This window comes from Chiloscyllium punctatum, chromosome 4 (genome assembly GCF_047496795.1).
Source record: "Chiloscyllium punctatum isolate Juve2018m chromosome 4, sChiPun1.3, whole genome shotgun sequence".
Lineage (NCBI taxonomy): Eukaryota > Metazoa > Chordata > Chondrichthyes > Orectolobiformes > Hemiscylliidae > Chiloscyllium > Chiloscyllium punctatum.
In genome coordinates, this window is record NC_092742.1 from 116,658,098 (window position 1) to 116,670,178 (window position 12,081).

Sequence of the window (12,081 nt, forward strand, 5' to 3'; positions counted from 1 at the left end):
CATCACTGGGAGCTATGAAAAGCACAGCAGTGCATTGATCTTTAAACACAGTCTAAATATCAGTCTAGTACACCGAGCTATGCAGAGCACAAATCTACAAATCATGATTAGATGTCTTGCCAGCACCGGGAACTATGCAGACCGCAGCAGTGCATTGATCTACGAAGCCGAAATGAAAATCAGTCCAGAACGCGGACCTATGCAGAACACAGCAGTGCATTGACCTATAAACCCAGAATAGATATCTGTCCAAGGTGTGCTGCTGGGAACGCACATCAGGCCAGGCAGCATGCAAAGAGCAAGAGAATCAGAGTTTCGGGCATAAGGCCTGATCAGATTCCCGATGAAGGGATTATGCCAGAAACGTTGATTCTCCTTCTCCTTGGTTACTGACTGGTCTGCTGTACATTCCCAGAAGCACACTCATGACTCTGTTTTCAAGCATCTGAGTCCTCACTTTCTGATTGGTCTCTGTCTAGCACTGGGAGCTAGGGAGACCGCAACACTGCAGTGATCTATAAACCTAAAAAAGATATCTATCCAGCATGGGGAGCTACGCAGACCACTGCAGTGAATTGATCTATAGACCTGTACAATTTATCTGTTCAGCACCAGAATCTATGCAGACCATAGTAGTGCATTTACCTACACACGTGGACTCGATATCTGTACAACACAGGGAATTATGCAGACCACAGCTGTTAAATTGCATCGAGGTCACCCTGAGTGAAGTAATTTACGAGAGGTTGAGTTTAATTTTAGTTCACTTTCTCCAACTTTAAATTTTTTTTGGAAATACACTTCAAAAGTATAGTGAGAATAGATTGTAAAGTTGTGAAACAACCCCAATGGCAGCATATGGACCACCAAAGGGCATGTCTGTCTCTTTCTGTTATTATCTCAAGGACAACGTTGCAAGGAATGGTAGAAAACTGCTCTGAGTCTTCAAAGGCATTCTTTGAAGAACGAAACAGCGTGGAATGTCGTAAAGATGGTGGCAGGGTTCAGAATGTTCCAGTTTGAACACCTATGCTCTGCCGACACTTTGATTCTTTCTTATTTATTCTATTTTCTGGAGAGTATTTTGTTGCCAAACTGTTATATTTTTAACGTGACTCCTTTGGGAAAGGAGGGAGTGAGTCCCAGATCAGAGGATCGCGAGGGGAATCAAGGCTTCAAGGGTTAAAGAATAGTTCTGCTTGGAGACATGTCCAAGAGCGGTTTGGATACTGGGCCCCGGACAGTTTGGAGACTGTTTCTGGTGCAGTCTGGAGACTGGGCCCCGTGCAGTCTAGAGACTGGGCCAAGTGTGGCCTGGCGAATTGGCCCGGTGTCGCATGGACATTAGGCCCAATGCAGTGTGGAGACTGGTCCCAGAATGTTCTGCAGTCTGGCCCAGTGTGTCCCAGAGACTGGGTCTGCTGCGGCCTTGTCACTTGGACACAGTGTGCTTTGGACACTGGCCCTGGTATAGTCTGGAGCCTGGGCCCCGTACGGCCTTGAGACTGGTGCGGTCTGCCGACTGAACCTGGTGTGATCTACAGTCTCGAGACTAGATATTGTATAATGTCGCTAGTGATATTTGGTCCAATGGAAGATAGTAGTGGGAAGTGTTAGTTGAATCTGAGGACATGGGGAAGCACTTGGTTATTACTTTTCGTCAGTATTCTCATTGGAAAATGGCAATGTCATTCAGAATACGGAGATACAGGCTACAAGATTAGATGGGAATGTTGACAAAGGGGTGGTTTTCACAATTTTGGAAGATCTGAATATAGGTATTAACCCTGGGTCAGCGGGATTTATTCTCGGCTTCTCTGGAAAGCCAGGGAGGCATTACAGAGTCTTTGACTTCAAAATATATGTCATCATTGTCGACAGGAGTAGTGCCAGAAGACTGGAGGATATCAAAAGTTTTTCTCTTGCTTAAGAAGGGGTATCGGGACAACCCTGGTAACTAAAGGGCAGTGCGCCTTATATCAGTTGTGAGTAAGATGTGGGAAAAATTTGTGAGAGATAAGATTTGTAATCATCTGAAAAGGAATAATTTGATTAGAAATAGTCAACATAGTTTTGTGAAACGTAGTTCGTGCCTCACCAACCTTATTGGGTTCTTCGAGAAGGTGAGAAAACAGGTGGGTGAAGGTAAAGTGGTTGATGTGGTGTACAAGGACTTCAATAAAACATTTGATAAGATTCCACACGATTGAGTATTGCACAAAATACGGAGTTTTAGGATTCAAGATGATTCAGCGGTTTAGATCAGATATTGGCTATCTGAAAGAAGACAGAGGGTGGTGGTTCGTGGAAAATACTCATCCGGGAGGTGAGTTACTAGTGATGTGCTACAAGGACCTGTTTTGGGACCACTGCGGCTTGTCATTTTATAAATGATCTGGATGTGGACGAAGATGGATTGGTTAGTACATTTGAGGGCGACACGATGGGAGGCAAAGTTGTGGATCGTTCTGATGAATACATAAGATGCAGCACTAGACTGAGAAGTGGCAATTGGAGTTTAATGCAGGCAAGTTTGAGGTAGTTCAATTCGGAAGAAATGACAATAATGCAGATTATTGAGCTAATGGTAAAAGTCTTGGAATTGTAGATGAACAGAGAGATCTCAGTGTCCAGGTGCATACATACCTGAAAGTTGCCACTCAGGTTTATAGGGTCATTAAGAAGGCATATGTTGTGTTGACGTTTATTTGGAGGGGGAACTGAGTTTCGGAGCCAACAGGGCAAGGATCAACTGAGCAAGACACTGGTAAGGCCGCGCTTGGATTATTGCCTGTAGTTCTGGTCAGTGCATTATATGAACGATGTGGAAGCTTTGGGCAGGTTCCAGATGAGATTTATGAGAATGTTGCTTGTCATGGAAGGAAGGTCTTACGAGGAAAGGGTGAATGAGGACTTACACTGTATCTGTTGGAGAAAAGAAGGTTTAGAGGTGACTTCACCGAGACGTACAAGATCATCAGAAGGTTGGATAGAATGGACAGTGAGAGCCTTTCATCCTCAGATGGTGAAGGCAAACACGAGGAGGCAAAGCTTTAAATTGAGAGGTGATAGACATAGGATTGATATTAGGTGTAGTTTCTTCACTCAGAGTGCAATAGGGGCCAGGAATGACCTGCCTGAAACAGTAGGAGAGTCGCCGACATTAAGCGCATTTAAATGGGCCACAGATAGACATATAGATAATAATGGAACGGTGTAGGTTAAATGTGAATCAGATTATCTTCACCGTTCAGTGGCATTGAGTGCCGAAGGGCCTTTTCTCCGCTGTAACTTTCTATGTTCTATGTTCCGGTGCAGCCTGGAGACGAGACATGTTGCAGTCTGGATACTGGGCCTGGTGCAGTCTGGAGACTGGGCCCAGTGCTGTCTGGATACTTGTTGCTGGCATAGACTGGATTGTAATTCGAGTCAGTTCTTTCTTTCATTTATATTCTTCTGCTGGACTTTCCTTTCTTATTCTTTCAAGTTTGTACCAAATACCTAAGAATCTACACCTAGATTTCTTGTACCTATAATGGCGCGTAAGTGAAGTCATTGCAAACATTCCACTGCAATCATTAAACTGCACGTGACAATGAAGCCAATTCAATTCAAACGTGAGAGAGTCACTGTCTTTGATGCTCCTTCCAAACCAACCTGCTGCTTGTACAGTGACATGGAGCGTCTGGAGAGAATTTTATGACTTTATTTTAAACACAAGAGGGAGAGACAGACAGCGAGTGAGTGGGTGGGGGGGTACGGGGGGGGGGGGGGGGGGGTACGGGGGGGACGGACATTTTGGTTCCCATTTCAATGGATTTACTCCCAAAGAACAGAGACCCAAATGCTCAGAGATGCTGAAGCACGCATGCGCGCGCACACACACACACACCGTGTTCGCGCAGACACATGGAGATATTCAGCCCTTCATGCGTGCCTTGACATTCCATGGCTGATCTGAACATGGCCTCACCTTTATCTCCACGTGTGAGAATGTGAGAATGAGGGCATTTTGGACCGGTGAACATAATTCTATTAGTTTGATAATAGTCCTGAAAAAGGATATACCTCCTCCACAAGATTATGTTACAATTTGTGCAAGAGTAATTGTGAAGGAATTGGACAAAAACTTCCAAAAGATGATTGGAGGAAGCTGTTGAAGGTGAAAGGATTTCAGGGAAGTGGGAGTAATTCAAAAGTGAGATAATGAGACTTCAGGAATGACATGTTCCCGTCAGTGTGAAGGGAAATGCGAACAGGAGTAGGGTGCAGGACATGTCAGGGGATATTGAGGCTTTGGACAAGGGAAAAAGAAGGCTTACGTCAGGTACAGGCACATGCTATCAAAGGGATCCCTTGCTTATATGGAGTATAGGAGAACACTTATCAGGGAAATCAGGAGGGCAAAATGGGTGCATGAGGTAGCTTTGGCTGATGAGGTTGAACGAGATTTGAAAGAGATTCGACAAAAGAGAAACTGGAGAGACATTAGGGCCCCATAAAAATCAATCAGCCATCTAATGTTTGGCTCCACAGGAGAGAAGATGAATGAGGTTTATTAGGTCTATTGTCACATGCACTCTCGTGAGGACAGTGAAAAGTTTACAAGTTGCCACATGTGACACAATCTTAGATACAAAGCTTCCCGTCCCTTCCCCCTCCCTCCCATACCCCCCCCCCCCCCCCCCTCCAAGATACAAAATCTTGGTAGAAATCAGAAAAATAAAGAAAATAAAATTAAGTGTAAAACATTATGGCATTTCCTGCAGTAGTGGAAAAACACAGAAAATCAGTTCATTGTTCAACAACAGAGTCCATAAGTGTCTGGCCATGCTGGGTTCACACTCTACATCAGGACTCGACCTCCCCCACTCCGCTGACTTAAAGCCTGTTTCTGCTCGAAGGGTGAGGTCCCACGCAAAAACTTCATGTCGGTATTTACTCGAAAGGAAAATGCGGAAGAGAGGAAAGTCAGAGAAATAAAAATAAGTGATCTTTGAAACGAGACCACATTACAGTAGCGGAAGAGCTGACGGTCTTAAAATGCATAACCATAGGTTAAAAACCCGGGACATGATGAAATGTATCCCGGAATCACTGCAGGAAGCTGGGGAAGGAACTGTGCTAGCACGGGCTGAGATGTTTGTATCATTCCTTAGAATTCTGGTGAAGGGTTACTGGATCGTTAATTCCGACTTCTCTGCACAGATGTTGCCAGACCTGTTGAACTTTCCCATAACCTTCTGTCTTTCTTACTGATTTACAGAATCTGCAGTCCTTTCAATTTTTTTTATTTGTATCATTGATAGCCACGGGTGAGTACTTGAAGGCATCTAATGTGGCAACATTATTTTTAAAAAGGCTGCCAGGAACTGCAGACCAGTGACTCTGACATCAGATGTGGCGAAATGTGTATAGGAGCTTCTTAGAGACAGGATTTACATGCATTGGGAAAAACAAGGACTGATTAGAGATAGTCAGCATGGCTTTTTGTGGGGGAGAACTGGTCTCAAACATAACTTACATCGGTGACCAAGAAGATAGATGAAGGGCAATCAGCACACATTGTCTAAGTGGACCTTAGCAAGCCCCAACATTTGGGAGAGATAGCCAATTTGATACAGCAATGTCTTAACAGTCGGAGGCAGAAGGTGCTGGGAGAGATTTGTTGTTTCTACTGCTCGCGGGTGACCAGTGGTGTGGTCACAAGGAGCAGGATGCTTCTTTTCATTGTTTTTGTAAATGATTTGGATGGGAATGTAGGAACCTTGGAACGTAATTTTGACGATGAAACCCCCCCAAAATTATTTGTTATAGTGGGTAGTGAAAAAGCTTCCAGAAAAGAACAATGGTTCAGTGGTTCGTATTGTTGCCTCAATGCACCAAAATCACAGGTTCAATGCCAGCCTCGGGCAACTTTCTGTGTGGATTTCACGCATTCTCCCCGTGTTTGCCTGGCTTTCTTACGGGTGCTCTGGTTTCCACCCACAATCCAAAGATGTGCAGGTCAGATGAATTGGCCATGCCAAATTGCCCATAAGTTAGGAGCATTAATCAGAGGGAAATGGGTTGGGTTGGGTTAACTTCGGAGGGTCGGTGTGGACTTGTTGGGCAGAAGGTCCTGTTTCCACACTATAGGTAACCTAATCTTGATCTACTGGGCCAATGGCCTGAGGAATGGCAGATGGAGCTTCTTTCTGTTAAATGTGAAATGTTGCATTTTCAAAGTTTGTGAGAAGATTTGTAGCTCGGGTGCTCGTTGTTGTGGTACTTTTCGCCGAGCTGGGAATTTGTTTTGCAGACATTTCGTCCCCTGTCAATGGGCTTCCTCCGTGCTTGGGCACCTCCTGTGAAGCGCTTCTGTGTTGTTTCCTTGGCACTTAAAGTGATTTGTCCCTGCCGCTTCCAGTTGTCAGTTCTAGCTGTCCGCTGCAGTGGCTGGTATATTGGATCCAGGTCAATGTGTTCGTTTATAGAATCTGTGGATGAGTGCCATGCCTCTAGGAATTCCCTGGCTGTTCTTTGTTTGGCTTGTCCTATAAAAGTAGTTCTATAAAACTACTATTATAGGACAAGCCAAACAGAGAACAGCCAGGGAATTCCTAGAGGCATGGCACTCATCCACAGATTCTATAAACGAACACATTGACCTGGATCCAATATACCGGGCCACTGCAGCGGACAGCGAGAACTGACAACTGGAAGCGGCAGGGACAAATCACTTTAAGTCCCGAGGAAACATCACAGAAGCGCTTCACAGGAGGTGCCCAAGCATTGAGGAAGCCCATCGACAGGGGGCGAAACGTCTGCAAAACAAATTCCCAGCTCGGCGAACAGAACAACAACAATGTTGCATTTTGTTCGACAAACCAACACAGGATTTACACAGTTAACGGTTGGGCCCTGGGCAGTGTTTTCCAACAGAGAAACCCAGGTTGCTGGCACATAGTTCTTTGAAAGTGGAGTCGCAGGTCGACAGGGTAGGGAAGAGGTTATTATACATGCTTACATTCAACTGACGTACCATTGAGTATAGGAATTGGGACATCATGTTGTGACTATGCAAGAGAATGGTAAGGACACATTTGGTGTACTGAGTACAATTCTTGTCGCTCTTCAATGGGAAGGATGTTATAAACTGGAAAGGAGAAAAATATTTTAAATGATGTGGCGGAGATGTAGGTTTTGAGATATATGGCAAGTCTGTGATTTTGTTCCCTTTCCGTAGGATGTGAGGTTACCCTACAGAGGTTTATAAAATCATAAGGGGCACAGATAGGATGCACGGCCAAGGCCTTTTCCCCACAGTAAGTGTGTCTGAAACCAGAGAGGATAGGTTTAAGGTGAGAGGGAAGATATTTAAAAGGGATCTAAGGGGTAGTTGTTTCTCACAGAGGGTTGTATGTCTATGTAGGCAGCTATCAGAGGAACTGGTATTGCTGAGTACAATTACAACATTAAAAAACCAATTGGATGGGTACATGTACAGGAAAAATTTGGCTGAGTATGTGCCAAAAGCAGAAAAAATGGAACTAGTTCCATTTAAGAAACATGATAGAGAGAATTCCTGATGCTGATGTTGTGCTACAGACCTCAGCAGCAGCAGAAGCATACTTATATTCAACCACGATCTGCAATGTTTTCTTCTGGGGATAATCCCTCAAGCTGCCATTAATACCGAGGTGATCTATGGTTCGGTGATAAGTGTGGGTGAACATTCCGGACAGAACCATGTGTACCTAAACCTGATGGCAAACCTTTAACCTACGCACTTACTGCTTACATTCCAAACAGTTGGACTAACATCTGACAGAGCGGGCACAATAATCCCAAGACCAACAGACTAACGGTCCGACCACATTCAGTCATAAGTGGTGATGGACGGTTAAACAACTCATTGGAGGAGATGGCTCACAAATATCCCCATCCAAAATAATGGAACAGCTCTGTAGATCAGTGTAAAAGACAAGGATGTAGTATCTGCAGCATCCCTAGCCAGAAGCGTTTAATTATTGATCTACCTAACCCTCGCATGATTCCCACAGCATCACAATGCCAGTCTTAAATCAATTTGATTTTCTGCACGTGACGTAAAGAAACGACAGAACACAGTAACCTGACAAAGTCAATGGGCCCTGACATCATTCCTGCAATGGGACTGAAGAGTTGTGCTGCATAACAAGCCATGTCACTGAGGAAGCTGTTTCATTCCAGCTCCAAATCTGTTTTCTCCCTGGCAATGTGGAAAATTACTCAACTATGTCCTATTCTCCAAGAGGGCAATAATTCAATAAGAACATGTACCACACCCTCAGACTCATCACGACAGTGAAATTCGTGGAAGTTCTTCTTGACAGCTGTCGAGCTGCACAGAAATGGCCAAGCAAGGTGATCAATTGTATCAACTTGCTCCGAGGTCGAAAGGATAGACCCAGATGGAATTCATGATTTGGAGATGCCGGTATTGGACTGGGGTGCACAAAGTTAAAAATCACAAAACACCAGCTTATAGTCCAACAGTTTTAATTGGAAGCACTTGCTGTTGGAGCACTGCTCCGTCATCGAGTTTTGTACTTTTGGAGTTTTTGCTTTTAACCCCGGATACAGCCTCCCTATCGGAAAAAGGAAGGGGAAGTACGGTCCTACCGACTCTGTCGAGGCCTTCTTCCTAACATCTGACAGCTTGTGACAAACATTTACAGAGCTTTCCCATAGACTGCACAGAATCATCGGGAAACGAGTAAGCCATTCAACACGTTAAGCATCCCCCATTCCAGTTCTTGAACATCTCCCTCATGCACTTCTCCCCCAAAATGTATGCATCCCTCAATGTTATCAACCAATGGAAAAATATTAAACATTAACTTCAGCAGTCCCTTCGATCCATCGTTTTGTACCCCCATTCAATGTAATGATGTCTGATCCTTTGTCTTCAAACCATGGTCCTGCGCTATCTCTTCCTATTTAGTGTCTATGCATATTCAGTGCGTTTGATCTCACAGGCTTGAGTGGGACAAAATTCCCCAAGTTCAACAGTCTCTGGGTGCAGATATTTATTCTCGTCTCAATGCAGAGTGTCCTGGCTGTACCTCATAATGTGGCCTCTTATTTCAGACATCCCAGCCAGGGGAATTATCATCCTTGTTTCGAATCTGTTGCACCGTCACAGGTCCATATTACTTACTCAGATCTCCACTCATTTTCCTAAACCCCTTGGAATACAGGCTCAGTTCACACAAAGTATGTTCCCACAACACGCCTGATTTCCCAGAGATCCTTCACTGCACTCCCTGAAGGTCAGTTTTGTTCTTTATTAGGGACAAAAATCAAAACTGCACATAATGTTGCACAATGTTAGACAAGGGTTCTCACCAAATTGCAGCTGCAGTAAGACACCCTTACTCCTCTTTTCAAATTCCCTTGAAATGACGGTCAATACACCATTTAATACCTAAAAGTTGCTTTCAGTGACGGGTGTACAAGAAGATCCAGATTATTTCCAATATTACAGCTAACCACTTAGTGGGTATATGTACACTAGTCACTGTGTCAATGCCATTCCCAGTACTGATCTCTGACGCCAGAACTCACAGCTGTGGATGAACCCCGAGGGTCTGTGCAGAAGAAAACAAGAAAATCTGCATAAGTTCCATAAAAAACAATATTTTTAACCTATCCCTTTTCAAATAGCAGGCTACTGTCCTATTGTTCCCACCAAAGTACATAACATCACATTTACACATATTGGTCTTCATCTGCCATGTACTTGTCCATTCACGCCATTGTCTCAGTCACCTTGAAGCATTTTGATATCCTTCTTACCCACTCGCAGTCAGACACCGTTTAGTGCTGTCAGCAGGCTTGGAAATATTGCACTTGGGTCCGACAACCCTACGTTTGAGGTATACTGGGAATACCTGAGGCCCAAGGCCCAATTCCTGTCACACACCATGATATGTCCACCCCCAAAAAAGTGTTCTCACACTCAGGGATCAGTGCAGAAGCCCCCTCTGGACTTCCTGGTTTGCTGCCCTTCATTGAGTACTCCCCTGTCTGCGTTTTTACTTCTGAGGTGCATCACCTCGTATTTATCAGTGTTACATTGCATTTGTCATTGATCTGGCCATTCCATCTACATGTTCCTGTTACATACGACCTTCCTCCTCATCGTCAAACACTTATTAACCACATTCCCTCACCACCCTCAACATCCACAACTCCAATATTTTAGAGTACCCCAAATAGGAAGTGACACAGCACTGATCCTTGTGTTACACGATCCCAGTCACGCAAACAGCCTTCTGCCACCACCCTCCTTCTCCTTCCACTGAGATAGTTTTGGATATAACTTGCAAGTTAACCTTGATACAATAAGATTATAATAACTTTATTAGTTTCCCATGTGGGGCTTTGACAATGGATTTGGTGAGAAAACCATTAAAAGAACACCTTGAAAAATTCCAATAAAAATCATTAGACATGACTTCCCTCTGATAAAGCCATGGTGACCGTCCTTGATGAAATATTGCCTCTCAAATGGAGATCCATTTTATCCTTCTTTTTATTCTCCAATAGCTTCCCTGAAAGTGATCTGATACTCACTGATCGACTGTGCCCTGGTCTTTCTGCACCACCCTTACAGTACAGTGTAACCACATCCATCCTCTAGCTTCTCTCTCCTTTCACCAGATTCGATATATACATAAAAAAATTGGGCAGGTCTTTTCTTCCTTATCTCCAACAGCAGCCTGGGATAAAACGCATCCGGATCATTTTTATCCAATTTTTAGACCAGCTAAAACCATCAATCAACCATCAATCAATTCACATCTTATATGAATTTGCTAAATAGCTTCCCACTCCATCTTCTAAAATTCTGTCCATGCCTCCTCCTTCACACACAGATGGTTTCTAATGGATTCTCACTGTTCGCTTGCAATATTATTCTGCTTGATGTCCTTGTGGAAAATCTTAGGACTCTCCCCAATCTTGCCTGCTACCAATTCTCCAAGTCCCTGTTTTATTCAGCCCTTTCTGTGTGAACTTTCTCGTTTTCATTAAGATTGCTTTTCAATCGTTGAAACTCTCGGTAACACAGGCCGAGTTCCCTCGCCAGACAATCTTGCCATCTGTGGGATTAATCTGGAGAATGTCCTTTCAGTATATGTTGCCAGTATATTTTTCCCTAGATCAGGACACCACAACGTTATGCAGTATTAAAGGCACAGTCTCAGCAACACTCGGTGTAAGCGAGGGAAGACACATTTACCTTTAATAAAAGTAAATTACTGTAGATGCTGGAATCAGTACTGAAAACAAGAAATGCAGAAGACCACAGGTGTTCAGACAGCACCAATGGAGAGAGAGCAAACTAATGCTTCCAGTCTGGATGACTGTTCGTTATCTACATTCTGATTCCCATTAAATAAAGGTAAACCGAAAATCTATGTTCATGTTTCCACATGTTTCTCCAATACACATTTCTTCATTTTCTTTCTAATAGCGTGCTGTGGCATTTCTTTAAAAGAAATCCTCCTGAATATACAATTCTATCATATCTGTTGGTCTCCATTGTATATATCTGCAAGCGATATCTTCAAGAAAAAATGTCTGAAAATTGCAACTTCCCTTTCATATATGCATTCTCTTGAAGTTTGCTATTACTTTCTAAATGACCAATACCACATTTGTTATAACAGATTTAAACAGATTCCCTCCTGTGCATGACAAGTTACTTGGTCTATACTTCTCCACTTGTCCTCTTCTTCCCTTTTTGGATCGTGGAATGCATTTATAATCTTCCAAATTGCACAGGAGAAGTAATGTGTTACCCAATGCAATCAATCTGTGCATTGGCTCTCTCTCTGAAATTTCATTATGAAGTACATTTGTTCTGTCAGACTTATCAATCACTAACCCGGCTATGTTTACAAACACGCCTCGTTACTCATATAAACGATTTTAGTCTTTAGTTACACAAGTCTCAGGGTCACTTTGTATTTCTGGGAGATGTTATGTATTCCTCCACGAAGACAGGCACAATATAACGAGTTAGTTTCCCTGCAATTTCTCTTTTATCAG